Source organism: Nansenia antarctica (genome assembly GCF_963989245.1).
Source record: "Nansenia antarctica genome assembly, chromosome: 1".
Taxonomy (NCBI): domain Eukaryota; kingdom Metazoa; phylum Chordata; class Actinopteri; order Argentiniformes; family Microstomatidae; genus Nansenia; species Nansenia antarctica.
The window spans coordinates 91,658,376-91,684,641 of NC_137674.1; the positions used below are offsets into that span (position 1 = coordinate 91,658,376).

General features: G+C 45.2%; 1 protein-coding gene across 1 annotated transcript in view; it reads left to right on the top strand.

The window, feature by feature from the left end:
• nhsa (Nance-Horan syndrome a (congenital cataracts and dental anomalies)) overlaps window positions 1-26,266 on the top strand; it is a gene marked incomplete at both ends in the record, with an annotated part of 79,703 nt that overhangs the window by 20,491 nt on the left and 32,946 nt on the right. The gene's annotated exons all lie outside the window — the stretch shown is intronic.

Below are 26,266 nucleotides of genomic sequence, written 5' to 3' on the forward strand. Positions count from 1 at the left end.
TAACACATTACAAAGTCCAAGTTCTTATGTTTTATCCCGTTCCAACCACAGGACCTCTATTGTGTTGTAGTCTTGAGGCGTCACAATGTTATCCCGTGTTGGCAGGTGCAATTACAATAAGTAACATATAACATGCTGAGAGAATTGTCCCTCTCTTATGATGCCATGCATAGTAGGCCCAGGCCACTGGAATGAACAGGCCAGTTGCTCTCAGAGGGGACATGCCCGACCTGCAAATTATGAACCCTAACCCTAACCAAACCCATAACCCTAACCCTAACCCTAACCCTTAAACCTAACCTTACGCTAACCCTAACCCTTAACCCTAACACTTACCGTAACCAAATTTGAACCAATTTGGAAATTCAACATTGGTTCGGCATGTCCTCTTATAGAGTCTTTCCCTTCATAGAGCTGTCCTCCTCAGCATAGTTCATCCTCTCCTTTACTGACAGTATGCATGTCTAGTTCATCCTCTCCTTTACTGACAGTATGCATGTCTAGTTCATCCTCTCCTTTACTGACAGTATGCATGTCAATTCATAGGTCAGAGTAATATATTACTTATACTACAGGTTTGGTATCTTTCATTTTGTTGGCATTCCTTGACACATTTGAAACCTTGTCTAAAAGTGCAGTAAGGATGAAGTGAGAGGGAGAGAGAAGAACAGGGAGAAGAGAGGATGAGAGAAAATGTAGACATATCTGTCTATTTTAGGGGTGCAGAGGAAATGCTGCCAATGTTTTGTTGTTGTTGTTAGGCCTAAATAATAAAAAATAATAAAGATGATGTTTTACTTTTAATCCCAACATTGCATCAGTCCATGTGTTTACTGAAGACCTACCCAGAACAGAACCACACACAACTGACTGCTGTCAACAACCTAGTTCAGATTATGTAAAAGTCATGCAATGAAACGGCCCAACATGATATCTCTGTAATATACTTTTTGTACACATTCTGCATCCACTCCTTCAATGAATCGTGCTGATGTGAAAATACAGTTGTTGACGAGCATCAACATTTCAGTAACGTTTCAAGTTAATTTGGGCTGTTTTAGTCTAGGTTGTTTGATTCTGAAAGCCATAGTGACACTATGAAAAATGGACACTAGTCATCAATAGGTAATGTTACATTTGGGTCTTAACTGATTAACAAAGTCCTCAATGGAGCCTACCGCATACATGAATGATTCATGAAGCCACCGCTTGTGAGCCTAGCCTAACCTAGCGTGAGAGGCTAGAACACAAGCAAATAAAGAAGAAACACAATGACTCACTCTCAGTTTAATACACTTTACATACTGTAGCACGCCATGCACCACGCTGACGCTGGATGACAGATTGTAAACAATCCATGTCCAATAAGTGTTGTTTTCTAGTTTGTGACTTGAGGCTGGTCTGACCTGTGAAGTCTCAGTCTTAGTTAAACAGGCTAGTGCTGTCGTCTTAATGGATGTTAAATGGTGGTGGTGTTCTTTGTCTGTGATGACAGGAGATTGTTGTTGCCAGGCTTATATTAGTTTATGTGACTCTATTGATTACCCCACACCAGACACACACATTGCAGTCCAAATGTATGGGTGTGTGTTGAAGGAAAATCATTTGCTGGCTAAGTGGGTGACGTTAATGGGTTTATGGCACATTTTACAGCCCAATGCTTATTTACGGTGTGTCTGTGAAGAAAATGAGTTAACACAATGGGATGGGGTACACTTCTTTAAAAGTTAGATAAAGAAGAGTTGGTTTGTTGCTCACAGAAATACCACCACTGAGCTCGAGTGTCTACAGTGGTTTGAGGGAACATGCTCCACTTCACCTACTTGTGGCTATTAGCATATGCTTTATATTTTATTTTGCTTATCTTTTGACCTATTGTTTTGTTCCACCTGATTTGAAATGCTGTAATTTCATACAGGACACCTTTGAAAACGAAATGATGCATCGCAAGGGATCCTGTCACCAGAACTGCAAATAAATAAATAATTTTACAGTTATAGTAATAGTGGTATCATAGCATAGTTTTTTTTTTTTTTTTGGTCTAGTTTGTAGTTTACAGTGCAGCTTGTGAACAGACTCTGATACGCCTCTACTGTGGGGACAGAGACAGAGAGAGCAGATGTTTTCAAAGGTTCTTACTGTATCTCAGGAGCTGACAGACATACTGGGCCTTTGTGCCAACTGGCTTCTGATGGGAGAAAAACGATGATGAGGTGTCAAGGGTCAGTCCCTCCAAAGTCACTGGTATTTGAAAAATTCCTCTGAAACGCGCTTGAGGGTTTAGTTAATCGTGTAGTTTAGGATTAAGAGTTCTTAATTTCCAATGCACTTGGTACTTGGTACTTCTAATTTCAGCAAAATCAAAAAAAAATGTGGATTGTGTAAATACAAGTCACATGCTTTGCTTCGCTGTATTTCCCTGATCCTCTGGGATTATGATGTTGGTATTTAATCTCTCTACTAGGATGATGCTGTGACACTCATTTGGCGTTTAAGTAGCTTGCCGCTTGATTGCTTTTTGTCTGTGTCACCCCTTGTCTTTTTATGTGTGTTTTGTGTGTGTGTCTAATCTGTGTGAAGTTGTTTGTGTTGCGCCGTGATCTAGATTTCTCTTGTCAGGCCACATGGTTTGTGTTTGTCATGGCCGTCAGTGAGAGGGAAGGCAGGGTAGGTGGGGGGAGGGGGTTGGGGTGGCCCCGTGAGGAATGGTGGAGTGGTAAAGGGGCTGGGAGATAGATTGGGGGGGAGCAGGGAGGCTCATAAAACAGCAGAGCCCTGACACAGACAAGAAGAGCCAAGGCAGCGTCGCCGCGTACGTAAATTCCTCGGTCAGAGCAGACACACGACTAACCCATCTGTGGTTCCACTCTCCGCAGGGTCACACTGGTTTGATGAGTGTGTCCAATTAGTGTTACAACAGTAATCAGAAGACTGGCTCTGGGAGTGACGGCTCTCAGCTTAGCTCTTGTTTCCCGTCAAAGGTATTGAGACAGGATCAGAGTTTGTTTCTCCGCTGTATATGGTACCAGCCTTAACCTGTATGTGGTACCAGCCTTAACCTGTATATGGTACCAGCCTTAACCGCAATCAATTTAAATCTAAGTACTAACAAAACAAACTGCAGAGAGGGCCTGACCACGATTACTCATAACTACTGAAAGCCAGGCACGCACAACGTACACACACACACACACACACACGCACACACACACACACACACACGCACACACACCACATCAATTTAAAAAAGGCCTACTCCAATAGTAGTCCCCACTCTGACCTCAGGCCTGTTTTCAGTACATGAGAGGGGTATCATATCATGACCCCCCAGGGGGAAGAGACAATGGGAGCTATGCAGGGTAACAGACAACCAGAATCTCAGAGCCACACACAACACTCTGTCAGACCCTAACCCTAACTCTATGATTCAGGATGTTTATCCCACAAAAGACGAAAAAATACTTCTCCATTTCCTGTCTGTGACACACAGCTCTCAGATGCAGGTTCATTCATGTGCAGTGTAACTGTATCCAGGGCCACATGTGAAACACATATATGTATCTATCATCATTATTTGTCTCTGTTACTGTAGCAGTAATTAAGCTTTCAACATATCATCATCATATGACATTATTATCATAATGATATATAGCATTGTAGTATCGTCATTCATTTGCCTCATTCACTGTTCCAGGTTGAAATGAAAACCGTGACAGTTGCTGCTGACCCCCGACACTTTCACACGCACACACACACACACACACACACACACACACACACACACACACGCACACACACTGCCCTGATAACCCCTCTACTCCTTCACTAATCTGCCAGACTGCAGGGAGCTCGTCTGTCTATCCATGAGAGATGCAGCTACTCCTGCTCTCTATGAATGGAAACCTCAGACACATCTCCCTCCCTCCCTCACCCTCTACAATACCTCAGACACATCTCCCTCCCTCACCCTCTACAATACCCCAGACACATCTCCCTCCCTCCCTCACCCCCTACAATACCTCAGACACATCTCCCTCCCTCACCCTCTACAATACCCCAGACACATCTCCCTCCCTCACCCTCTACAATACCCCAGACACATCTCCCTCCCTCACCCTCTACAATACCCCAGACACATCTCCCTCCCTCCCTCACCCTCTACAATACCCCAGACACATCTCCCTCCCTCACCCTCTACAATACCCCAGACACATCTCCCTCCCTCACCCTCTACAATACCTCAGACACATCTCCCTCCCTCCCTCACCCTCTACAATACCCCAGACACATCTCCCTCCCTCACCCTCTACAATACCCCAGACACATCTCCCTCCCTCACCCTCTACAATACCTCAGACACATCTCCCTCCCTCACCCTCTACAATACCCCAGACACATCTCCCTCCCTCACCCTCAATCTGGGACATGACACACGACTGGTTCTGCCGCCCCTAATCTGCTAGTTCAAGGGGAGGGGGCGAGGGGGCGGGGGGTCTCGTGTTGTGTGACATACTTCTTTCCCTCAGAAGTGTGTGTGTGTGTGTGTGTCATTACTATGATGGTCCCCTCGGCTTTACCTAGAACAAAGCTACTGTACATATGCCATCTTTCTCATTAGCATTCTGTCAGAGTACTAGCCCCCCCACTAGCCCCCCACCCCAACTGTTGTGTGTTCCAGGGAAACATGACAAGCAGCCCCTCAAATCAAATGTTATTTTGATGCAATTTCTTTGCCCAGTCATGCTTAACATACGTTGGCTTTGAACATTGAGCAATGGTTGCCAAACACTAAGTAGAAGCCCTTAGAAATTATGTGATATGCTGTGTATCCCTAGATTGTGTGGAAACATTTCAACAATGATGAAAAGAAAAGAAAAACAAAACAGCACATGGACTAAAAAGAACTACCTCATAATCGCACATGGTTCAATTCTTTTGGGTCTCAAATCCCTTGACTCAGAAGGGATTGAATACAAAGTGAAATCCCTCCCCTGGTTTTAATCTGTGCATATATAACTTGAACCATTCCAAATATTTGTACTTGATATAATATATATATATATAATATATATATAGTTAATATTGTATTTGTAGATGGTATCTAATAAACATTACATTCTGTAGATCCTACACTCTTAGAAAACAAAAGACGCTATCTAGAACCATAAAGGTTTCTTTCAGCTGTCCCTGTGGGAGAAAGAACCTGTTTGGGTTCCATTTAGAACCCCTTTCACACAACTTCTTCAAAGGGTGTATCCACTGGCACAGCGGAGCCCTTTTTGTGTGTAATGCATTTAAAGTCATAGGTTTTGTGAATCTCAAAGGAATGGTTCCAACATCTTGTGAAATCAATGCCACGAAGAATTGACACTGTTTTGAGAGCAAAGGGGGGTCCCAGTATTAGAATAGTGTTCCCAATTAAGTGCTCAGAGTGTATTACCACTGAAAACTTTCTCTCAAAAGATCATCTCCACTTCTCGATTTACAATGCTTGCGTCAATGGTTTTGTCATGATCAGTAAGCAGCAGGCAAGCAGCTCTTTAATGGTCTTTACTTCTTACTCGCTCACTTCCAATCCTCTTGGTCATGATTAGAAGAGCCAGATAGCTGTGCTGTAGCTCTCAGCTCCATAGGATTTCCATTTTGGCCTGGCACGATAGGATGAAGGAACCAGTGAGTGAATGATGTCACTGGGCCTCCATGCTACAACTTGATGTGATTACCCTCCCAGAAATCACTGTCAAGACTGTGGGTCTCTCTCTCTTTCTCTCTCTCTCTCTCTCTCTCTCTCTCTCTCTCTCTCTCTCTCTCTCTCTCTCTCTCTCTCTCTCTTTCTCTCTCTCTCTCTTTCTCTTTTTTTTAGGCATGCTTTTGATGAGGAGGGGTTCTCTCTCTCTATCTCTTTCTCTCTCTCTCTCTCTCTCTCTTGGACCTGGGCTAGCCCTGCTGTGATGTCATGCCCAGCGGAGCCAGACTAACCACAGTCAGTTCCCCAGCATTGTTCCCACACTCTTTTCTCCTCCTTTCATTTCATTGGCCCCGGGTTTGTCTCCCCTCTCTCCTCCTTGGGTGGAAAAGAAAAACAAAATATTGAATCGCCTGCAGAAACTAAATGAAGCTTGACTAAAGCTTTCCTCATCCAGGCTGAGGATTACAGGACATTGAATAGAGATGTCTCACATCAGGATCTCCTTTGTTTTGTCAGTTTTGGGGGGTTGCAGTGTCTGGTGAAGGGGGGTCACAGTGCCTGGGTGAGGATTGTAATGGGGGCTTGGTTCTTTCAATGGGCTGCAGACTGTGTGCTGATTAGAATGACTTCTCTTGATGTGCCTCCTGATCAAAGCGAGCTTGTTCTGCTTATAAGGCACCACAGGGACCAGAGGCATGGAATACAAGATTCCTCTCTCTTCCTAAAAGCATTGTTGGCCTCCGTCACAACAGACATTCCTAGAGCTCTCAGGAGCAGAACTGACCACACAAGAAGGCATTGACAAAGAAAGGTAGAGTGTAGTTGATGAAATATTTACCTTACACAAAAGTTATTCTTAACTTCCGTTTGGGGTTGTATGGGGTGTATGTGGGACAATGATTCTGGAATCACACGGTAAATTCATGATTGCTTCCGTCATCCGGCAAGCTCTTGTGGCAAGTATGACAGAAAGTACAGGAGAACCAGAATTACATTGATGGTCATTGGCGTTTTTAAAGGTTATAGTTTTTATTTATTTTTATTTTTATTGACCCTCCTTGCACTCACTCTTGACTCACACACACATGCACATGCACATGCACACGCGCACACACACACACACACACACACTCACATGCACATGCACATGCACATGCACACGCACACACACACACACACACACACACACACACACACACTCACACACACACACACACACACACACACACAAAACCAACTGTAACAGTGGTAACTGTAACCAATGGTAACAGTAACAGCCCCTGAATCTGGGGGTTTTCAGATGTTGAAAAACAACCTCTTTCCTACTCAGACAGCAGTAAAAAACACACTCTCTCTCTCTCTCTCTCTCTCTCTCTCTCTCTCTCTCTCTCTCTCTCTCTCTCTCTCTCTCTCTCTCTCTCTCTCTCTCTCTCTCACACACACACACACACATACCCACACATACTCTCTCAAATAATGGGACACTTGGCTTGACAGGTGTTTCTGGTAAGTCAGATGTGTTCCGTCACATAATTTGTGCAGTCATAAGACAGCTGTCAATGTCTATTATTGATTCTAGGCTTTGTGTTTGCTTTTGTCTGACATTGGTGTCTGTTAACATGAGGAAGACATTATTAGGCTAACAAATAAATCAAACATAGACAAAACCTTAGGCTTGCCAAACCCCCCCCCCCAAAAAAAAAAAAAAACCACTGGTGAGCTCAAGTATCACAAACGGGCTGGTAGGCCAAGGAAGATGGTGGATGACAGAAGTTTGCTAAAAAGTAGGCTACCTAAAAAGCCTGCAGAGGTCTGGGAAAAAAGTATTGTGGACAGACAGGATAAATATGACCATGTACCAGAGTGATAAATATGACCATGTACCAGAGTGATAAATATGACCATGTACCAGAGTGATTGTGAGTGGAACGTTTGGAGAAAACAGAATCTGCCCAAGATTTACAGCATACCACCTCATCTGGGAAACATGGTGGAGGGGGTGTTACAGTTTGATATGTACAGCCGCCACTAGAACTGTCTAACTTGTTTTAATTGATGATGATGGCAGCAGCAGAGTCTAGTCGGAGGTCTACAGAAACATCTTGTCTGCTCGAGTACAAGAAAATACCTCCAAATTCATTAGATGACGCTTAATCACACTGTAAGACAATGATTAAAAACATTGTCATAGCTAAACATTGTCAATACTACCCATTTCCAGATGATAATATTGTAGGCAGTACAGGCCTGGCAGAGCATCACCAGTACAGGCCTGGCAGAGCATCACCAGTACAGGCCTGGCAGAGCATCACCAGTACAGGCCTGGCAGAGCATCACCAGTACAGGCCTGGTTAGGGATGGGAATCGAGAACCGGTTCCAGTTGAGAATGTGCTGACAGTTGCGCGTTGCAAAAACTTGATCATGCGTCATGATAATTTGCAACAAGAAGACTAGAATAAGAGTCTAGGAAGAAATGACAACAATGCTACTTGTAACATGTGTAAAAGGATAATTTCAAATAAGGGTGGAAACACCAGCAATATGCTAAAACATCTTTCGACGCAACATGTGATGAAATTATTTTCAGATTTCAATGACACATCATTTGAAAGCTTACAATCTGCACTTTCACAATCTGTAAAACACAGAAAAATTACCTTGCCGACTTGGGGAACAAAACACCAGCTCCTGTCACTAATACTAAACAGGAGTGCTTCATTTGGACATTATATTAATCGCTCCCATTACTCTTGGTGCCCTGAAATGGGGGGACTATGTCATTAGTCATATGTCATTTGTCATTAGCGAAACCAATATCTACACAAATAAAATCAAAAGCTGAAAATATACTTAAACCTCATAGTAGCGTAGTAGTAACCTCGTTGTTTTGATTTAGTAATAATAAAATCCAAACTTTTGGAGTATAGAGCCAAAATAAGAAAACAATGCTTCACACACACACACACACACACACACACACACACACACACACACACACACACACACACACACACACAGACACAGACACAGACACACACACGCACACACACACACACACACACACACACACACACACACACACACACACACACACACACACACACACACACACACACACACACACAGTGACATCCCTGAAAGAAGCCTAATCCTCAGGCTTGGCAGATGTTCACTGCTTTCTCTAAACCCACACTGTGCTCTGTGTAGTCTAACAGAGTATGATAGCTGCCACAGTTAACCCAGACATCATTTACATCATTTACATCATTTACATTTTGACTTGAAACGATGAAGTCTTTGCCCCCGCAGCCTTACAGTACTGTGTGTATATACTATGTTGTGTTTGATGGGGCGGTGCGTTGGGTGGTCTGTGTGGGGGTTATTGATGGTGTTGCTGCCCATAACCAAAATAAAGATCATTTGTTTAAATAAATGAAATATGTATAAGAATGGGTTGAATTCTCTGCTCTCGATCTCGTCTTTTTTGTTTGCTTTACATTCCAGTCAAAGAAGACTTAGAGGAGAGAACACCAGTACAGTAATGTTAACAAATCATTTTTTATGATTTTAAACTCACCATGGTGTTTTAAAGGTCTAACAGATGTTGTTAACAATAGTTTTGAGGTGGGGAGGCTAGGCTACCCCAAATTACAGCTGCCTTTTAAAACAAGGCTCATTTTGAAATGAAGGTGGGTGTGTAATTGTTGCCAGACTCCCTGAGTGCTGCTACTTTGGACAGCCTGCCTCAGTTTAGTCTGCAAGGTTCTCCCTTTCAGACAAGCTGCAAGAGACTTTTACGAGGGAAAAGTAGGAAACAAACTCTGGTCTGGATTCTACCATCACCTGGACTGGACTGGACTGGAGCGCAGAGAGAGCAGGCTGCATAAGCTGTGTTGCCAGGCAAGCTGAACCCAAGCTGCCAACTCACATTTATACAGCTTCAGAGTATCCGTCGGTAGAAGTGGCACAGGAAAGATTCTGTATCTGTAGACGGTGACGGTGTACCAAGACATGTCAGGATGCAGGGAATGTTTGGCTTTGAAAGTGGTTCACATTTGATTAATTAGGTATCACAGCCAGGGAAATATTGGGATTATGGAATGATAATTAAATTCTTGTATCAGAATGTGGAGGTTTTCAGAATCCACCTCGAGAGTCCTTTTTGATATTGGTATGTGTGTGTGTGTGTGTGTGTGTGTGTGTGTGTGTGTGCGTGTGTGTGTGCACGTGTGCGTGCGTGCGTGTGTGTAGTGTGTGTAGTGTGTGTAGTGGGTAGGGGTAGCTGGGGCAGATGGGTATACGGGGACGGGGTGGGGTCAGTAGTGATAGTGCATTGTTCACAGGCCTGCTATGGAGACTGATTGGTTAATAAGTAGGGGAGTGATGTCGTCCAATGGGAAAGACTAGAGGGGGGGCTGGGAGGGAGACAATGAAATAATCTTGCTTGGTTGACCTCAGCGCGGTGATTAGGACGGCCCTGCATGAAGTAGCCCTCTACCCCGCTTCCCTCCTTCCCTCCCTCCTTCCCTCCCTCCCTCCCTCCTTTCCTCCCTCCCTCCTTTCCTCCCTCCCCCTGCCCTGCCTAGTGTCCCCAAACCGAGGAAGAGGGGCAGCAGCATGGGCATGGTAAACACAGAGCTCAGCCCCGTCTGTAACGTATGGAGGTGAGAGCAGAACACACACACACACACACACACACACACACACACTCACACTCACACGCACAAACAATGTAGAACAACACCATTGGCTGCCTGACGACACACTTCTGGCAAATAGCGGTGTGTTGTGTTCAAGCTGCTGCGTCTGAACTGGAATGTGCAACTGGCGCTCCAGCTGTGTCATCGAGTCTCATCCAATGGGATTGTGTCTCTTCACAGGCCTAATGGTGTCTAAATATGTTGGCAAGCTGATCAAAATGAATGAATTCAGCCACATGATAATAAGTCAGAACTGTAGCGATCTCTAGTATCCAGATATAGACCTCTCTCTCTCTCTCTCCTCTCTCTCTCTCTCTCTCTCTCTCTCTCTCTCTCTCTCTCTCTCTATATATATATATATATATATATATATATATATATATATATATATACTGTATATATATATATATATATATATATAGAGAGAGAGAGAGAGAGAGAGAGAGAGAGAGAGAGAGAGAGAGAGAGAGAGAATATAACATAGCATAGAATAGAATATAACATGGCAGCCCCCAAATAACACTGTGAACAATCCCCTTTCAATTACTACTAATACATACAGTGGAGGAAATATATATTTTTATTGAGTTAATGCCAATGTCTGGTCGAAATTCCATGTGAATAACAATGCAATGGAAATATGTTGAATTCAATTGTTTTTAATAATAATTGATGTGTTGAATACTTATTTCCCCCACTGTATATATAACAGGATATACAGTATTATGTCCTGGTTCTATGGGGTTGGTCTGTCCTTGAGATGAACTCATCATGCTTCAAATGCAGCAACAACAACATCTCAGTGGTTTGACCTCAAGTCCACCAAACCTATTGTAAACCTGCTGTTCACTCCTCCAGGCCCCCAAACTCTGCTCCCTCTGGGAGAGGGCCTGGTCAACTCTGCTCCCTCTGGGTGAGGGCCTGGTCAACTCTGCTCCCTCTGGGAGAGGGCCTGGTCAACTCTGCTCCCTCTAGGAGAGGGCCTGGTCAACTCTGCTCCTCTGGGAGAGGGCCTGGTCAACTCCGCTCCTCTGGGAGAGGGCCTGGTCAACTCTGCTCCCTCTGGGAGAGGGCCTGGTCAACTCTGCTCCCTCTGGGAGAGGGCCTGGTCAACTCTGCTCCCTCTGGGAGAGGGCCTGGTCAACTCTGCTCCCTCTAGGAGAGGGCCTGGTCAACTCCGCTCCCTCTGGGAGAGGGCCTGGTCAACTCTGCTCCCTCTGGGAGAGGGCCTGGTCAACTCTGCTCCCTCTAGGAGAGGGCCTGGTCAACTCTGCTCCTCTGGGAGAGGGCCTGGTCAACTCTGCTCCCTCTGGGAGAGGGCCTGGTCAACTCTGCTCCCTCTGGGAGAGGGCCTGGTCAAGCACTTCCTCCAAAAGCTTTGCAAAGCCAAATTATTTTTTTAATCAAAGATCAGGACTGCAATGAAAGCAATGAAAGCCCTTAATATGTTCAGCTTCTGATAGCTCTCATTCCTTAACTTCCTCCTCATGACACCTCCCTCTCTCTCACCCAGACACACACACACACACACACACAGACGCCGCTATTTCGGTCGCATCCGTTTGTTTGGGTTTCCTCCCTAGGCAGTAGGCTGTGAAGTGTGGTCAGAATTAGACCAGGAGGAGTGGTTGAGGAGTGGTCCAGGATGCCTGTAGACCCACCAGCCTAAATCACAGAATAGGAAGAGAGACGAAGCTCTCTCCAATCACAGATGAGGTCACAAGGGATAATCTCACCACGTCCCTGGTCCAGAGGGTGTGTGATGTCAGAGGAAGCACTCTTGTGATTGGGCTCCTTCCATTCTGTGCCCGCGCACCATTAGGGCTGATGTTCTGGCAGCCCCTCCTCCTCCTCCTCCCCATGTTGTTCATCAGAGATTGCGTATTATTCTGTCATCTTAGATGGGTTGGGCCTGTGTAGAGGACTGGTGACGTCATGAGTCTGGGCCCACTCCTGAGGTATTTGTTCAGAGACTAACTCCAGGGGCCTCCCCCTTTCCGCTTCCTCTGCTAATATCATAACATAACCCTCGACCCATTTGTTCAATATCCTCATCGTGTCTGAGAGCACAGCCCTCGTCCGTAATCCTTTAAGAACACAGGAATGTCTCAGCACTTCATTGTATATGCAACCTGCTTCAAGGTTCCTAGAAGTATGTTGAATGATGTGTATTTTAGCCTGAGGGTATTAACTCGTCACTTGTTTGGGTTTTGAAGGTCAAGTTAATATTGAACGTTCTCATTCTTATTCTACATACAATGCACTCTCCTGCTGTGGGGCTGTTGTTAAGATGCAGTACGCTAATGGCGCTTCTCCACTACCGTCCCATACCGTACCAGAACCCATCCTCCCGCTTTGTTTCGCTTTCTCCACTGCCAACTGGGCCGTACCAGGCCGTAGTACCCGTACTGATTTTAGCTACCCTTCCTGACTCAGAGTGAAAGGTACTATCCGTGCTACGATGTGACGCTGCAGACTGTTGATTGGTTTGATTGATAAGTGACGTGTCATACAGCTGTTGTTTACAATGGTCCGAGAGCCTTGAGAGTGAAAGACATCGCAATAAACATCGTTTTTTGCACAGATTTGAGTGTGCAAATGCTGCTTTTTGCACTCTATTTGATACTCTTCAGCTGCAGCACCCCAGCTAAGTCTGATCACGGATGAGCGGTGGTATTTTCACTATATTGGGAATTTACATGGTGAAATGCATTCTTAGACATGACTACGTCATCATGATTGCAAAGATGCCACTTGAAATGCATGAAACCCATGTTTATTTGTGTCTTACACACTGCCTGTAGCCCAGTCACGAATGGTCCCAGTATTGTAGCTTCAGACGGAACAATTTGGTTTATTGTGCTTGCTGTAGCAAGCCCACAATATGTTATTGCGCATATATATTTATTTTAATCCTGTTCCTTTACCAACGGCTAAGACCACAGTATAGTAAGCTAGTTACTTTAGCTAGCTAAAGATATTGGCCCCCAAATCCTTTTACAACTTGTTTAGCAATTATGTTACGATGTTTCTGTCGAACTCCACAGCAACCTAATATAGCTAGCGAACAGAAGTGGGGACTGTCCTGACTCGCTCCGGGTCTGTTGTGTATAATGGAGAAGCGTTTCTGAAAATACGGTACGGGTAAGATACAAATGCGTGCCGTCCTGTCTGGTCAATGGAGAAGCACCATAAGTTTTAATCATTCCAAAAATGTACGAATTACCCTGGTATATCGGTAAGGATTCAGAGGGGAAATTGGATGGCAGACGATCATTCATTACCTGAGACCATCGCTATCCCATCAACATCCCAATCAGAATGAAACGGTAGCGCAGTCCGACCAATCACCACTGTTGGCATTGTGTTGACTTATCCTATTCTCTGCACAATAACGCAGCAAGCGCTCCAGAATCCTACGCTGATGTTGACAAGATGCACGTGAGGGAGGGAGTGTTTCTGTTTCTGATTCTGTTTCAAATAGGAGGGTCCAAATAGGAGGGTCCTCCGGGACAGCTTCAGGCATAGACATGGAACGCTGTACTGATTCTATTCAGGAGTTGTACCACAGAAATATCATTTCTTGAACGGACATAGCCCCACAGACATGGCAATTTGGTTCATTTTATTTCTATAGGTCTTACTTGTCTGTCCAACCCCACAGTAGATCTCCAACAGATCTGCCCCGTTCATCCCCTTGAGGGAAGAGTCTGGAAAACCTATGCAGAGCATTAGGAGATCTGGCCATGTGACCCTGGGGCGTCAATGCGGGTTTTAATCAAGTGAAATGTGTGGGATTTAAATCCATTAACATTTTAACTGAGTTCACCACCCCCATAAAACCAAGAATATAATCCCATCACTATTTAAAAGACTAAATCCATCGGTAGGATTAAACATGCTGTAGGTGATTGGTTTGCCGTAATCCCATATGTTCATTGTTTTGATGGTGATGGTGTCTTTTTGTGCCATAGTAACATTTCACCACAGATGCGCTCGGTCTGTAGCAGCGGAAGCGTATTTCTGTCGTGTTCCTCTGTTCCGGTAACGACACAGAAATGGTCTGTGATCAAACAGGGAGAGGTTAGCTCTTTGTGCTTGGTGGTCTGCCAGCCGGACCTGTGTGCATGAAACTGAAAACATCTGGGGAAAACAGGCCGCATCAACAGGGTTCAGTTTGAAACATAAACCCACTGGAGGAGTTAAGAAGACGTCCCTTTAGGAGGCAGCACAGAGAAACAACGTGGAGAGTACTGTCAGGGTCTTTCTGTCTTTCTTAGTGTTTTCTGAATGTTCTACTAACTATATTGATAGAATAATTCTGCATAGTTTAGATAGTGATGTATTATTTTTTACTAGTTGTGTGGATTGAAGACTATGGTTGCACTGATAGGCTGAAGTTAAAGAGAGGGACCAGTTGGGAGCAGCAATATTATTCTACAACACTTAAAGCAGAGCCTTTTTACATGTTGATGATTCATTTTCTCATTAAAGCTACATTGCAAACATTTAGAATACTCTAAAGACATGAAAAAAACAGTACCTCAATTGGAGAAATTCATAAGAAGGACGGAACCCAACTGCCCACTTGTAACGCTCATTACAAGTTGACTTAGTGTTTGAGCAGAGATGAAGATGTTGGAGTGCATTGATACAGAACATATGTTTCTTCCGCTGGTGAGTGGTGACGGACATAAATGGAGGGGGCTTCAGAGTTTGTGCTTGGCATTATAATGTGAACAGTGTCATTGGAAGACATGAACATCAACAACAAGTAGCGGCTTGTCAACAAAAGTGTGTGTGGGTGCAGAGATGTAAATGACGATGACCCTGTGGTTTACTCTCTGGCTTTTGTTTGTGTGATAAACAAAGTTACCAGACATTGAGCCACAGCACGCACGCACACACACACACACCCACACACACACACACACCCACACACACACACACACACACACAGGTCAGACCAGTGTGGTGAGATTTTCTAGAAAGCACAGAGATAATCAGGAGCAGAGCTTAAAGAGCGGGAGAGAAAGTAATGAAGAAATCCCACTCTCTCCTTTACAGAAGCGCATTGCGTTCACCATTTTTTTTTATAAATAGACACATACTGTAGATTATCTCGTAATTACGAGATCCTACCCCGTACTCCTTATCCCACTCTCTCTGTCATTCCTTGTCTCTCTCTCTCTCTCTCTCTCTCTCTCTCTCTCTCTCTCTCTCTCTCTCTCTCTCTCTCTCTGTCTGTCTTTAGGCTTTCCTCGAACAGCTAGTTTCTACTGAGGTCTTGGATTATTGGACTGGACAGGCAATACTCCTGGGAGTGCCTTCCAAGTTTCTGCCTAACTGAATAACTGCTCTGAGTGGGGGACAGAAAGAGAGAGAGTGAGAGAGCGGGGAGGGGGGGGGGAGAGGGGGCGGTTGAGACGTTATCTATATAAGGCAAAAGATCAGGAAAGGGTTCAGATCAGAGAGAGACGCTGTGATTGGAAGATAAAAGAAGAAAAAATCAAACATCAACCGGGGCCCACCTTTGATGTGACTCAGATCCACAGATCCTCTCCCTGCCTCTCCCTCGCCTCCCCCTGTCATGAGTAGTACAGTCTGTACAGGGCCTGACCCCCACCTCCCCTCCATCTCTACTCAGAATCTGAATCAGAATTGCTTTTATTACATCAATGTACGGATACAAGGGAATGGGAATCAATAAGAATAAGCAGGATATAGACAGTAACAATTGCAATCAACAATATCTGTAGGCCTATATACAAAAGCGTCAGAGCGTCATCTACTCCATTGGTTCCCGTGAGATCCGCGGCCATCCAATAAAACCGGTCCTGAAAGAAACAGGCTCGACTACAATAACAACAGTCATCTCCATGGTGATATATTAGTTTGTGGAGAGCAGGATGTGTTTTCCTTGGCTTGTTCCCTCACGCCACTCCCTCTTGCTTTCTGTTGTGCTACTGCTCACCGACCTCATACACCTTCTAATGTCACAATGTGCTCTTGGTCCTTTCCCTCCTCACTCCTTTTCTCTCCGTAAGATTATATTGAATAGCAACCATGAGGTGAGGTTAGCGTTAGCTGTAACGCTTGTTAGATAGAGAGAGAGAGAGAGAGAGAGAGAGAGAGAGAGAGAGAGAGAGAGAGAGAGAGAGAGAGAGAGAGAGAGCAGCGAAGTAGGTCACAGAGTGCTGTTGGTGGCAACTCAGGGAAGTAGAAATGATGCCACCCATCTCTGAGGAGTGTTTGTGTTGGCTGACGGCCCGCAGTGTTTGACAAACGACGGCTTCCACTGCGCTACACACTGACTGAAGGAAATGTCAACCACCGCCATTGGTCCAGGCATGCCCAGACACACACACACACGGATGCACACACACACACACACACACACGCGCACACACACACGCAGATCACTGCACAATACCACAGTCAGTCAAGAGCCGTAAATAAACAAAAGGGACAGGGAGTGTTCTAGAAGTCAAACCCGCCCAGCAAGGAAACATTATCCCTCTGGGAATAACAACAACCTCAGGAAACTCTATACTACGGATTGCCCTATAAAATACAGATACACCCAGATACAGTGTAAGCTGCTGACTGGGATGGGATGGCGTGTGTCTCAGGCTTCCCTATGTGTGTGTTGTGTGTCCTCTTGATGTGATATGGACACTGGCAGGTGAGCTGGGCGAGGCTCTGGAGGTTCTCAGGACGCCAGCAGAAGCCCTCCTGTCATAGCCAAGAGGATCCACTTTCTCCTCTACCACAGAAGAAGACACCATCCTGCTCGAGGCATGAGGGGCCGTATGGAGCTTATCTACGTATAGACTTGTTCTCTGACGGGTCTAAAGGCCAGGCTATATACATGTATCTCACACTCGCAACGTGCAACTGCAACAGCCCACTGTTAGCTTAGCCATAATGGAAGTCACCTTCTTCTGATGTAGCCGATCAAACAGCTCTGTAGAGCTTTAGATTATTACAGTGAAATCTCACTGTTAGTTCTGATTGTAAATCATAACTCCTGCCAAATATGCGAGGCACTTACGATAGTGTATGCTGGGAAAGAGGTGGGGCAGGTGCTCCTTTTTAAGAGGGACCTCGCAGGGTAGGGCTTTAAGACCCCGCAGGGTAGGGCTTTAAGACCCCGCAGGGTAGGGCTTTAAGACCCCAGGGTAGAGCTTTAAGACCCCAGGGTAGGGCTTTAAGACCCCGCAGGGTAGGGCTTTAAGACCCCGCAGGGTAGGGCTTTAAGACCCCAGGGTAGGGCTTTAAGCCTCAACCTCAGCTTTATGACTCAGTACCTCTGGGTACTCCAAGAAAAAACACATATTTCACATCAGGAAACATTCAACATGTTTTTCTACATGAGCTGGGAGGAGAGATTTATGTGTGTGTGTGTGTGTGTGTGTGTGTGTGTGTGTGCGCGTGTGTGTGCGTGTGTGTGTGCGCATGTGTGTGTGTGCACGCATGCGTGTGTGTGTGTGTGTGTGTGTATGTGTGTATGTGTGTGTGTGTATGTGTGTGTGTGCAATCTGCACATGTGTGTGCTGGAATGTGAGGTACCAGTGGATTAGGTTCAGGGCTCACCTCTTCGCACACACAGTTCCCGCTTCCCTCTCTGACACGCCTTCCCACACCCCTATGAGCTGCCCAGGGTTGTTTGTTCAGCTGCGGAGGGGGATCCTCTTTTTAGATTTAACAGGGGGAGGGGGTAAAGTCTCTAGTCTGGCTGAATACTCTGGGGTTGGGGGCTTCAGTCCCAGAGAGCCTGCAGGGATGGGGCCTCCATGGCAGCCTTAGCAGCACACAGATGTTGTCGTTTTTCATTCCCTTTTACTTTTCTCCTCCAGATCGGGACCTTAGGAGTGATGCCGCACAGATTCAGGGGGGCTTGCTTGTTTTGATTGCTTGGCTGGCCAGCAGCTCCCCAGATGCTTTAGGGGAAAGAGGCTCCACTTGTGTGTGTTATGATTGTGGGCCTAAGCTTCCTGAAAATGAGCTTGTTTTTTAGTTTTGCAGTCCAAAGTTTTGAAAGTCAAAAGCCGGTGCAATATGACAGGAAATATTCTGGCAAATGTTTTCCACAGTAGCTCATGTGCTGAATTTCTGTGATCACGAGGAGATTTTAAAACGATTGCTGATGCCGTCCCGTCACACACAGTAGGGAGAAGGCCCCTACATATCTGGGGATGGATCTTCGCTCAGGATGGAATTGACGTGGTCTGAAGTGTTTGAGCTTTCAGTAGGTAGAGAAGGCCTCATTATAGGGTGGAATCCTAACTCAAGATCCACGCAAGGGACTCATTTGCGTAGATCTTGCATTAGTGACATGCGCATTGATTGGATTTCCATGCATGGATCCGCCGCCCTATGTGAGCCTGATCCTGGGGATTGTAAAGTCTAGGGTTAAGGGCTTTCAGTTTCACTGGTTTTCTTCATGGCCATTAGAGTAGCAGACCTACTGTAGCAGATATCTCCCAAACTGACAGGAATAGCTTTGAAAGAAGCAACATTTACAAACAGGTTTCTGGGATGAAGATGCACTTTTCCCCTTCGCCACCTCTCCAGCACAGCTGTGGTCTCAGTTTCCAGTATGCGACCACCCAAATGGATTTTTCTTCAGTGCACACGCCCAAAACACAGAGGGGAAGAGAAAGCCTCCCACTCTATGGCTCCAGACCAAGGGAAAAGGCACTTTCAATAAAACGACCTGACAGCAAATGAGCAATGTTTAGCGATAAGCCTTGTGGGTTGAACAATTATACATATCATGTATCACTAGTGTATGTAGAGTGTATGTCTGCTTTCACTAGCCATTAGCCTAATAAACTATAAATAAAGGATTTCCTCATGCCAATGTTATACTGCCCTCAAGAAAACATTTGCTTTGGCGAAGTAACTTTTTTTCAATGTCAATCAAGCTCACTTTTAGTTAGCTGTGGTCACTCTCACTCCCATTTGTCTAACATGTTTATTTATGTTAGTATGTTCCTCTGAGAGAAATATCCCCAGGGTTAACAAGTTCAAACTTGTGGCCATGTCACCCTCACAAACTGAGCTTGGCTTCTCATTATCGTACGCTGTCTCTGCAGCCAGAAGTCTTCTGATGAAAATGTTGCACCCTGGCAGAGACTCACGTAAAGCCGTCACGATATTCAGCGGAGTGACTCTGGTTGTACTGTACGTCCTGACTGTACGACAGTAGCTCCTCCTCAGTCTATTTCGGGTGGAGACTTCTTCTTTCTTTAGCAGGAAAAAACGAGAGAGGAGTGACCTACATTCGCCAGGGCTCTGACTGCTGCCTCACACCCCATCCTGCCAGTCACACACGGAGCCATACCATTGGCTGTTCACACTAAGTCTCTGCCGCTGTGTACTGTAACAACAGCACCCGTCATTACTGATGCTGCTACTGCTGCGGATTACTGGCAGGCTGGGAGAGACAGACCAGAGAGGGGGGAGGAGAAGAGAAGAAAGGGGCAAGGAGAGAGGGAGTTGGAAAGAGCAGGGGGAAGGATGGAGAGAAGGAACAGGGAGAAAGAGAGAGAGGGATGGAGAGATGGAAGAGAGAGGGATGGAGAGAAAGATTGAAGGAGAGAGAGGGGGAGGGAGAGAGGGAGGGAGGGAGAGACCAGAGGGAAGGAGAAAAGAGAGGTCAGGGGTAAAGATGGGAGAAGGAAGGAGAGAGAAAGATGAGAGAGGGAGAGACCAGACAGGGAAGGAGAGAAAGACCAGAGGGAGGAGTAGAGAGGGGGGGGGGGCTAGGGTAAGAGTAAGTGACAGAGAGGCAGAGCGAAATAATGCAATCGTAAAGAAGGACAAAGTGATATTGACATGGTGTGTCTGAGATGTCCACAGTCTGCAGGGCACGCTTCTGTTATGGCCCTTTCAGGACAATAGTGGTAAACAGATATGTTGCTCATAGCCAGGGGTGCACATAACTTTTTGGGGCCAGTGCTCAGAGGAGCACCTAGGGATGCTGCTTGGTGCTCCCCGAGCTCGCGAGTCACGACCCGTCCCACAGGATGGATGAAAAAGGGATACATGGATAACTTATATTAGCAAAACGACATTTATTCATAAATAAAGATGAACGAACAAATGATTGTGTGCAAAACAAGATAAACAAATGCAAAATCAAATGACTGCTCTTTAAGCATGAAAGTCTGTCAGACTCCTTTAAACACAATGAAATCAACTGACATCTCTTTAAGCACTAACTGAATGTCTGTTCTTTAAACACACTGAAATAAACGGACATCTCTTTAAGCACTGCTCTGTTCTGTAAACACTGAAATCAACTTTTCAACAAAAAGTTACAGCCTAAGCATTTATTTATGCTACAAGCTTAATCGTCATCATCACTGCTCTCTTGACTGCTGTAAATTATCACTGTCCTCAATTTCAACCATGGTAGAGGATGGTTTTTTTGTGATCAAATTTTTTTATTTTTTATTTTTGGGTGCGCAACAGCGCCTTCATGCGGCTGATCTGCCGCGCAGCATGCATTTTGGCGACGCATGCGCACTGGCGCACCAGTTATGTGCACCCCTGCTCATAGCATAACTATGTTCAATGTGAATAACCCAGTTGACAGACTGCATTGTGTTCTGGCTTTCGTGAAGCACTTAGATGAGGGGAAGCACATCCTCCAGGGCAGGGCTGTAGTGACTGTAGGGAACTCTCTCTCTCTCTCTGTAGCAGAGGAGCAGAGGAGACAGTAGCCTTGCCTGAGTGAGACCTGAAGACATCCCTGAGCTCCCTAAGATACAATGCTTAAGCCTTCACTTTTTCACTGATTGTCTCCACACGGGTTCGAACCCCTGTTGGTCTTTCTCTCAGTCTCTCTCTCTCTCTTTCTCTCTCACACACACACACAATCATCGGAACAGAATGGGAGGGCAAGGGCAGTCAGTCAGTGGATATGTCAGCAGCATTAGTGTGGTATCACAAGCACACGCACCCACACACCTACACACATGCACGCACGCACACACACACATTATTTGCGTTTATATTCCATTTCTGTAGTTGCCACCCGCTTTCACAGACCCCTTACTGATTTATTGGTATGCCTTCCCAGCTCAGTTTACACTAACAGCAGTCATGGTCAAATCCTGGGAAGTGACTGGGAAATGCCCCAATGTAAACAGGGATATTGTCTCAGGTGTTATATGAATTACACTACAGTTGATTCCCTCTATTGCAATATCATTGATGCTAACTACAATTCTCAACTCATGATCTGTTCTCGGTTTTTCTTTTTTTCATGTCTCATGTTGGATTCATGCTGTCAATTCCTGCTCACCATTATATAGGTAAGTACCATCAAATATATACATAGTGTCAGTTACTGTATGTTGAAAATACTTCCTTTTGATTGCACCTTAGAAATGACAATAAATCATGCGCAATACTTGGAAATTGGGCCGTGACGGACATGTCATTTATTGATACCTAAAACTGTATGTAATAGATTTATTTGGATTACTTTGCAAGAGTAGTCAGGGGGGTTTAACTTTGTCATGAATTGAAGTTGACGCCCCGCCTCAGTTCCATGGCCATATTCATAACTGTCTTGTTGCTCTGTGCTCAGCTCTGGATCTCCTCAGATCTCCGTATTCTGTTATAATAATTAATTAATAATTTTGCCATTTAGCAGACGCTTTTAATCCAAAGCGACTTACAATTACGAATTACAGGGACATTCCCCCTGGAGTAACTGAGGGCTAAGTGCCTTACTCAAGGGCACACTAGTAGTGGTGTGGTTTCAGGCGGGATTTGAACTAACAACCTTCCGATCACAAGTCCAACTCACTATCCACTAGACCACCACTACCTGTTATGACAACATCTTGATAACTACAGTATCAGAGCTACTCTAGGTCAGAGCTACTTTAGGTACAGTAGTACAGTAGCAGGGTCATCATCTCCAGTGGGAATGTGTGTGAATATTGAAACTTCTCCCTCTGCGCTGACTCAGGGATGCTAACAATAGCGAGGTGAAATAGTACTGAGGCTGGCACATTCCACCGTCCTTTCCCAGCATCCCCTAGGGTGATCTGTGTCATGCTGAGCTCGAGCAGCTGTTTCCTGCCTTCGTCTCCCCTCCCACTCACACACACATGCACACACCCCTCCGTGTCCCCCGTGATACTACTTCTCAAAGACCCCTCTCTCTCTCTTATGTCCAATGACCCAGCCTCCCATACAATGGTACTGGGACACCTGTATAGAGTACTCTGTGGTACTCTGTGGTCAGGGCCTAGGAAGAGGTTCTATGGAAAAAAACAAGTTTACTGTGTGATAATCTCAGTGATGGAGTGTGTGGCTATCCTGTCTCAGTGTTTATGTAACCCCTCCCACATAAAAATGGTCCTTCACCAAAATGTAAAAGGATTTGAATTGGGATGACTCTTGTTATAGTTCAGAGCTTATGACTTGGTCTCTCTCCCTCCAATAGTAGAATGCCCAGACGGCTAGGCCCCTACTGTGTGTGTGTGTGTGTGTGTGTGTGTGTGTGTGTGTGTGTGTCTGTGTGTGTGTGTGTGTGTGTGTGTGTGTGTGTGTGTGTGTGTGCGCCTGTGTGTGTGTGGGTGGGTGGGTGTGTGCGTGTGTGGTGTAGTTAGGTAGCAGTAGGGTTGTAATATGGGTGTGGTGGAAGCCCTATGCTGCCTGTATGGGAGCATTGATCCTCTCCATTGTGCGTCCTGAATGGTTGCTGGGAGTCCTTCCTGGCTGTCCTTCCTGCCAGCCTCTGGTTTGTGTCGAGCCAGCTGGTCAGAGGGATCTTGCCCTTTTGTGTCCCCACGTCTGAATGACCTCACTCTCACAGACCAGGACATGTCGGGACGGGACAGGACAGTAAATGCGCCTGTGGCATTACACACACACACACACACACGCACACACACACACACACACACACACACACACACGCCACTCTGATCGGTTGCCCACCCCTACTGAACCCTGTGCCCTCTCTCTGCGCTCACAGCACTCCCTCCCTGCTCTGGTATTTTGTCACACCGTCCGGTTCCCAGTGTATGAATTTTCTTTTACCTCAGACTAAAGCATAATTGTGGCATGGCTAGCTAGTGAGCTACAGAGGTCAATCCAATGCAATTTCACTGGCAAAAGTTAGCTTTTATCACCTCCTCTCTCCAAACCACTCCTGTCCTGATGCCTAGTATTATGTTGTTGTTTTTTTTAAAGATTTTCCCCCTCATATTTGCATTCTCCTTTTATCACCCATCGTCTGCTCTTTCTACTGAGTGATGTCTCATATATACAGTAAAGTGTTTACAAAGGAAAACCCCAGTATGATTAGCCTGCCTGCTCAGACACTTATGTAACAATGCTCTTATTCCTAATCTGCACACAGAGAATACACACTCAGAGAATACACCCTCAGAGAATACACTCAGAGAATACACCCTCAGAGAATACACTCAGAGAATACACTCAGAGAATACACTCAGAGAATACACTCAGAGAAGGTCAGATGTGATCAGGAGATCAGGATCACTAATGGCGCTTTTCCATTGACCAGCCCGGTACGGTTCGGGTTGGCACGCATTTGTATCCTACCCGTACCGTACTTTCAGAAACACTTCTCCATTACACACAACATACCTGGAGTGGCAGGGGACAGTAGGAGGAGTTAAGTGTCATAAGAGCACTTTAATAAGTGCCGATATACAGCTCAACGGGGGGAAATGCGATAAGAATTATGTCAAAATGCAGCACTATCATGCACAGATCAGCCTTAAAACATGTAACGTTACGTGCCTGTTACTTGCCGCTTTCAGTTCTAGTAGATCTAGTAGTTCTAGTTCTAGCGCAGATATGTTTTTATGGCGTTCACGGCATTAGTCAACTACATGCTCACATCCAGTCATCCGCTCACTGCTCTCCATCAAAAATGGCACATCCATCAATAATATTACATAATAACAACTGCTCGGATTAGATTGCGGGTTGTTTAAATAAGTGCCGCTATACAGCTATACTGCCATAGCGTCACATCAACGGGGGGAAATGCGAGATGAACTCTGCGCGAGTGTCATGCTCATGCGTTCCATAAATTCCTCCTATCTATTCCATTCAAAGTGTTTTAGCCTTTAGAATTATGTCAAAATGCAGCACTATCATGCACAGATCAGCCTTAAAACATGTAACGTTAGATATATAACGTTAGACAGGGAGCGATGTATTTCTACGGGAAGGCTGTGCTTGACGCTCTCATTGGACTGACGCCGGGGCTCATACAATCTCCGCTTTTGTTATAGATACGAGTGCTCAGGTGTCTTGCTGGTAGTCAAATATATGTATTTATACAGCATATGGATGTTACGTGCCTGTTACTTGCCGCTTTCAGTTCTAGTAGATCTAGTAGTTCTAGTAGATCGCGCAACCAGTCATTTACCAATGTCATTTACGCGGACATGTGTTAAAGGGACATGTGTTAAAGGGAGCATGACGCCAATCTACCGCCATTTGGCTCATGAGTGAACGGTGAAAATGTCTGGTCTGTTGAAATAACAGTAATACCATGTTCATTGATAAAATGACATACGGGATGAAAAGGGGGGATGGCAGTTTTAGAAGGGGGATGAAGAAGCGCGTTGGACTGTGGAACGGTCTAGCATAGGCACGGCACATCGCCATAATAGCGAAAAAAAATTGTTATGCTTGTTGTAAAGAAAAGTTCTATGATGCATTGAAATGACATTAAACTAAGATAATGAGATGGTTATCATCATTTTTCGAATCGAAGTAATTACAGAAAAAGTAAATGACAGAGCGAAATCTGTTGTGGTATTTAAAAATGGCGGTTAGCTGTGAACTTGGGAACATGGGATGACGATGTTGTGACCAATCAACGATCTGCAGCGTCACACGTCACACACAGCCTGGCAAAAAAGTACCGAAAGTACCCCTCTCGAACTGGAACTAAAAACGGCACGGGTACTATGGCCTGGTACGGCTCGGTTGGCAGTGGAGAAAGGAAAACGAACCGGGTCGGCCCGGTAGTGGAAAAGCGGCATAAGGTGTGGTTCTGGGCTGTCATCAAGACACTGAACACAGGCACACAGGCATACACACACACACACACACACACACACACACACAAACACACACTTGTTTTCAAGTTGAAACATTGTTCAGAGCATACACTTCATTTGGGCATACATTTACTGTACTGAGAAACCTCAGCAGTGAGCTCTGGGCACAATGAAACTGCTCTGTTTACTGGACCGAACGTTGTGGATCTGAGTCATAAAGGTTATTTGAGACTTATTGGCTTGTGGAGTAAAAAACCACAAACATGCTGGTGGACTCATAGGATATTCAATGACGTCACCAGGGAGGGGTTACGGTCACTCTGTTTCCATGTGAATGCTGCTTCTTCTCAAGGCTGTTTTCTTCTCATGGCTGTTTCTTCTCATGGCTGGATGGCTTTTTTTTTTTATCATGCCAGAGTGAAGCCAATTGTCTAGCTGACTTTTCCACTGTGATTGAGTTATTTCATTTGATCATAGAGCTACTGTATGTAATAATATGCGAAAAATACATTGTAATAATAGCACAGGGTGATGGAATGAATAGGAAATGAATACGTCACTAGGTTGAAAAGCTTTAACCCCACGTAACCACACTGTACATGTTTAGAATGTCCTGTTGCTCTCTGCCCTTTAGTGATAGTTGTTGTCACTGCAGATGTGGACTTGTTGTGTTGTTTCCCCTTGTGGATCCTCAAGTGAATGGGACATCTGTGGAGGAAGTTGGACTTCTGCGGTATGATGATGTCATAGAATGGGAACTGGGGGCAGCAGTGCTCTCATGAGATACAGCACACAGCAC